This window comes from Typopeltis vanoorti, chromosome 5 (genome assembly GCF_054136105.1).
Source record: "Typopeltis vanoorti isolate ZY-2024b chromosome 5, IOZ_Tvanoo_1.0, whole genome shotgun sequence".
Taxonomy (NCBI): Eukaryota; Metazoa; Arthropoda; class Arachnida; order Uropygi; family Thelyphonidae; genus Typopeltis; species Typopeltis vanoorti.
Window position 1 is genome coordinate 108481725 of NC_143553.1, and position 6000 is coordinate 108487724.

The following is a 6000-nucleotide window of genomic DNA, read 5'->3' on the forward strand; positions in this document are numbered from 1 at the left end:
CTCCGTTAACCATTGTTGTGTTTTGCTGTCTGCATTGGGGGGGAGAGAGCGGATTAGTGTGGGAAGGCGCCACGCCGTTGCCACTTGTCATTACAATTTCGAGAAAACCTTTGTGTTCTCTGTAGTCAATTTTGACCTCGGAATAGCAGTGACATGAGCATCCCTACCCAAAAGAAAGTTTGTTAAAAAATGGTCACTTTTCTTTAGGAAGCTTTCTTAAAATATAAAACCTTATGTTCGAATTCATTCCCTGTCCCAATACAGTAATGATATTGATATATCACAGCTACATAAACATTTCTGTACATCCTGAATTAATAAAGAAATTTAGATTATTTTTTTCTTCTCCTTAGACTGTTAATAACACTCCTCTTTTTGACATCAGGTAAATCTTGCTGAAGAGTATTAATGTCAAATATTAATCCCAGATTTTCAACATATTCAGCCCTTATATGGATGGAAAGTGCATGACTTGAATAAGGATGGGCACTGTATTTAATTTTCCCGCTGTTCTTCCAGTTATGAAGACTTTTTAGCAGCTGCTTCTAAATCAGGTGGTCCTTCTTCTGTAAGTCTACCAATCTTTGTACCAGAATACCAAAAAATTCACCAGCAGTTGGAGATTGTGCGAAGAGCTAATAAGGAGCAGTTAATTAATAGAAGACACAAGAAATAAGAAAAGTCTTCTCTTCACGCTGGGTCAGGACACAAAGGATATATTTTTTAATAGAATTAAGGTCAAGAACTTTCTCTCTTTCTCTTTTTTTACTTCATTATTCATTGAATAGCATCATTGACTCATACTTCAATATTATGTTGCCGAAGACTCATCTGGATATACTTATTATTAGTAATGCAAAGATATTTTCCCAAATGGTGACTCAAGTGGGTGGTCAATGAGGGAGGTCAATGATCAGTTAACTGCGTTAGCAAACACGACCTTTTGCTCTTCGTCACTGAGAGGTTACGCATAAATATCAGATAACCAGAAAACAGCAATGTGTTGATGTACTCCATCATCGCTCAGAGACCCAGGAAGAGCAAGAAAAACAAAGCGAGCTCAGAATTAATTATTCATCGCTTGTTTTTGCTGCGTGTTACTGGAGCAACGAGGAAGGAGAACTCTGCTTGTCACTACAGAAGATCGATGGTTATTAATTTGCTGCTAACTTGTTTCTCTTGTTGTTCAAAGGCTTCCGTAAGTTGGGGACAGATCCTTTTTATGCTATCGTCAGAAAATACATTCGAGACATCTTTCCCCTCTCGGCTCGTGTGAGCAGAGGATGTTTGGCTCAACGAATCTTACTTTCTTTCTTCTTATTTTTTCTCCCTTTCATCCTGAATGCCATAAGGGTTCGTTCATAAATTACGTGATGCCCTTGGAGATTTGTTGTTTGGTCAGATTATTAATGGAGATTGAGCTTAAACACAGGGGTATAGTTTATTTACAAATGGACCTTTGCTTATTTATTTTTTCTTATTTTATTTTTAAAAAAATGTCCATTATTAGATGACCATTTGTTTTATTGTTCATGGATTACATCTTCGTTATTTCTTACAAGGAAAATGAATCCATTTGTAGCGTTGGCGAACTGGAAATATATATGTTGAACTTGATGTTTAAAATCATGTAGCCTCCCGCTTACTAATCCCCCCCCCCTTACTTTTATAACTGGAATCGGGATGTGTATCCTTCTGCCCAACTGATAAATGCGTGCGATCACAGTTCACCATCCAGAGAATAAAACATTTTAATTACGAATAATTTCTAATAACTGAATCACATCGTTTATTATTTTTAAATTTAATGATTTAGTTTTACATCACAAAATATTGCATTTGTATTTGTGTTTAAAAAAAAAACACTTCACAGGTGCCAGAGAGAGAGGCCTACAGTTAAATCGAACTGTAGCAATTTGCTACAGTAGCAAAATTTAACCAAGTAAAAGATTTATTTCAATTTAACTTTAATTGAAATAAATTTTTTAAAAAATTGAAAATTATATTAAAGTAGAAATTTGTATTCATTTATTTATTTTTTATGTTCATCTCTAATATTTTTAAGGAAAATTAAACCAAGGTTAATGTACAGACAATTGTTACGACTTTCCCAAATGTATCTTCACTCAGAATTCTATGACTACGTCATAAGACTACACTAACGCCCTCTCAGTTTTGTAGCAATTTCTATCATTATATCATACCAGCAAGTTTGCTACTGAGCGTTAATTACTTTAATATAAAGGCTAAGGCGTCGTTATCCTGACAACAATACCGGATGGGTGGATCCCACTGCGAACGTAGAAATTTTTACATTATCGAGATGTTTACATTTTTCGGAGATTATTCTGTGACCTCTTTCGAAAGCGACTACGGAACAAAACAGTAGAAGATAACATTTGACTAATGGCAAACGTAGTCACGGATTAGTAGTGTATTAAAACGGAATAATGGGATTATTTATGAACCTAAAAGCGCTTGAAAAAGAAAAAAAAAAACACTAGAATTTATCTCCCGTTATTTAGATACAAAAAAAAAAAAAAAAGGAGGCCAGTGTTACTGTTCTAACCGCTTCTTTATCTTTTGTATATAAAAATCTCTCCACCTCTTAAGTTTTCATAGTCGTCGAGTGAATGTGGCTGATAACAGCACCCTCAAGTGTGTGGCAGACATTAATTCCACACACCTCACGGAACTAGAACAAAATCTACGGTTATTACATCAGTTATTACAGATGGGGGTGAGTTCATTTGACGAGTTGAATCCCGAGGGCATAATGAATTTATTTTGCCTTTTTTTTCTTCTCCTTTTTGGCTAGAAGGGATTCTACTGTCACTAAATACAACTACACCCAAACATGAAATCTTCTATCGCTTTCTACTACGTGAAGTTTCTGTAATTAGTATTCTGTCCCATTTTATACACGTTTATATCATTTCCTCAGAAATGGACTCTTCTGAATCCCATTCTTACATAGTGTCACAGAATTATAAATTTCGGCTTATTAAGAACGTACAGAGTTCAGTTTTTTTTGTTTTTTTTGTATATAATAAATAACGGAGTGGTTGGTTGGTTGTTTTGGATTTACAGCAGAAGCAACAAATTACATCATCGATGCCAGCTGATCAATAAGAGTGCAATATAAATCGGTACCTCTCCGAACCTCAGTAGATCTAGGTTCGATTCTAGTCCTAATAGGTGCAAAATTTTTATAAGAGCTTTTCTTCTAAAGGTAAGTGAGCTGGTCTTGGATTTAAATGTATTGGTGTAATATGAAAAAAAATCTATTAACTAACGAACCATAACATTCTAAATTCTGGATTAGAGATAGTTATATAAAGGTTTTTTACTTGACTAATTGGCATTATTAGTTTTATCTTAATTCGTAGTATTATAATATACATTTAGCATCATCCATTAACCCGAGTGGTTAGCGTATCCGCTCTTCAGTCAAGACGCTGCAAGATCAAATCCTGCCAGGGATCATGGATGTTTGTAATTGTCCTTACAAACATCCATGTTTGTAAGGACAATTACAAACATCCATTACAAATGTGTGGAAAGGGCATCTGTGACCTTACCACTCTTTTTTCTTCTAGGAGAAGGCTTCATTTCCAAAACCCGGTGGGGTACGGGTGTGACTCTACGGAGGTCAAATGAGAAATATTCAGGTAGTAGGTTGAGTACACTGAGCATTTTCCAATGTCTAAGGTGAGCTGATAGTTACAAAGCTTGCTAAGATAAGGTGGTTTATCTTCTTTTTTTTAGACCTCTAAATTTATCAATTTTATGACTCGGTTGTTAGTTGCATTTCAGAAGTAAGCACTTGTCAGATTCGGTTTGTCAAAGTATCCTCTCGTTATTCACTGTCTTTGGCTGAATCAACCATTTGCAAGTGTGAAATTTGGCAAAAAAAAAAAATTCGAATAGGCAAAGCAATAATTCGACTCTGGCTGTTAAGTCACTTCAGTTATGGTTTCTTTCAGATCAGTTCAATGGGAAAAGTTTGGCAAAAACAAACCTATAATATAGTACAATTGTAATAATAAATGGTGTCAGTACGTTATTGTACAAGAATGCAATTAAAATAGCAACTTTTACAATTGTCTGTGTTCACTTCGTTAAGTTTTTTTTTTTTTTTTTTTTCATGAAAAAAAAAAATTCCAGTTGTTGGAAGTAAAGCTTTTGTTCGGCACTCCCAAAAATTAACTTATCTCAACCTGGAAAAAACAAAAAAAAAAAGAAAAAAATAATAAAATGCAAAGAAAAACTCTGCCACGTTCAGATGACAGCGACTAACTCATCTTCATTTGAAAAGCTCTTAAAAAGGTCCTTAGCATCCTAGACATGTTTTAATTATAACACAGAATAAAAATTAAAACAAATGCTATTAGTGAAAAATTGAATTAAATTATGTTAATAAAATAAGATATTTTTAAACTTAACAAGATCGCTCTTAGCCATTTCTAACGTCTCCAGTTGCTTTTCCCAAAATAAATTCTGGAATCGATCAAAGTGAAATGGGCCCTTTCTCCGAGCTCTATTATAGTAGAAGCTCGGAGAAAGAATATATTTAATTATTTTATGTAAATCCATCCCATGGATGATTATAAACCTATATTACATTAGTATCGTGACTAACCTGGTGGTTAGACAATCTCATTTCCCTGCTCTTGCGAACGTCGAACTTCTTAGAACCACTTAAGCTTCTAATAACCATGGTCGTAGTTTTGTTAACCCTGCAGATGAAATTTATCTTGAACTAAAGACATTCACAAACATCCATGCTTACGGCAACATTCGATAAACAGTAAATAATGGTGATAGAAGAATTCCAAAGCCTGTTTTTGAGGCCGTCGCTACATTGCAGATCGGAGGGCTTGACTAGTATAAACCACCAAGTGGTTTATACTAGTTCATTCCAGGTTTGGTGTCTATAGCTGAGTTTCCCGATCATCTAACCCTAGTCGCATCCACAATTCTAATGGGATTCACATAAAAATACTGAAGAATGCAAGTCATAACGTTACTATGGCTTGCGACAATGCCGAACATTGAAAACACGCCCCAACTCCTTATCTTTTTTTTTTCACAGTTTTCCTAACCTGCTATAGCACACATAACAATTAGCTAAATATTCAACTAAACTAAACCCAGCTGAATAAAACAACAAGGTACCTGTATGTAACAGAGAGTTATAGAAGATTGTTTAAGAACCCTGTAACTAGACTGGAGGGGAGGAAAAAGCTTCGGTTGCATTCTTCTTACAGAGGATCTAGCTTTCGACACCAGTATTATTCATTTAGTGCCTCCTGTACGACTTCTTTCTAGACACAAAAGGAATTATTTTTTATGAATATAAAATATTGCCTCTTACTATGGTTCTGTAAATATCCGGATCGTTAATTTCCAAAAACTTGGAACCAGTGAATCCAAATCAGTTAATTGGCAGTCTAAGGCATAGATCAGCGCTTCCCAAATTGTGGGCTGCGGCCATCTTGGGGGGCTGTTAGTTTTGTTGAGGGCGGGGGGCATTTGGAAGCATTGGAAAGAAATCCAAGAATTGCAGTTTCAAATATTTCAGCTGATATTGACTTTTTGTGTAGCAGTATTGAAACACATCCATCACATTAAATTGTTATTAAACTTCTTTTATGTTTTTAATTCTTACTTTGTTTATTTCTAATCGTTTTACGTTACATGTGCTTGTACTGCAAATGCACAATAACAATCTATCTATCTATCTATATAAAAATATAAGATAATGTGCCATATCAAATGTGTATGTAAGATACTAAAAATGTAATATTTGCATTTGAGTTTTGCAATATTCGCTGTGTATGTTTTGTATTGATATAAATACAATAAATACTATAATAATATATGTCTGTATTACGATTTTTTTTCGATGGGCTGTAAAATATTTTAATTTTTCCAAAGGGACCTTTACGTCCATAAGTTTGGGAAGCTGGCATAGATAACAGAAACGCCACACTTAGC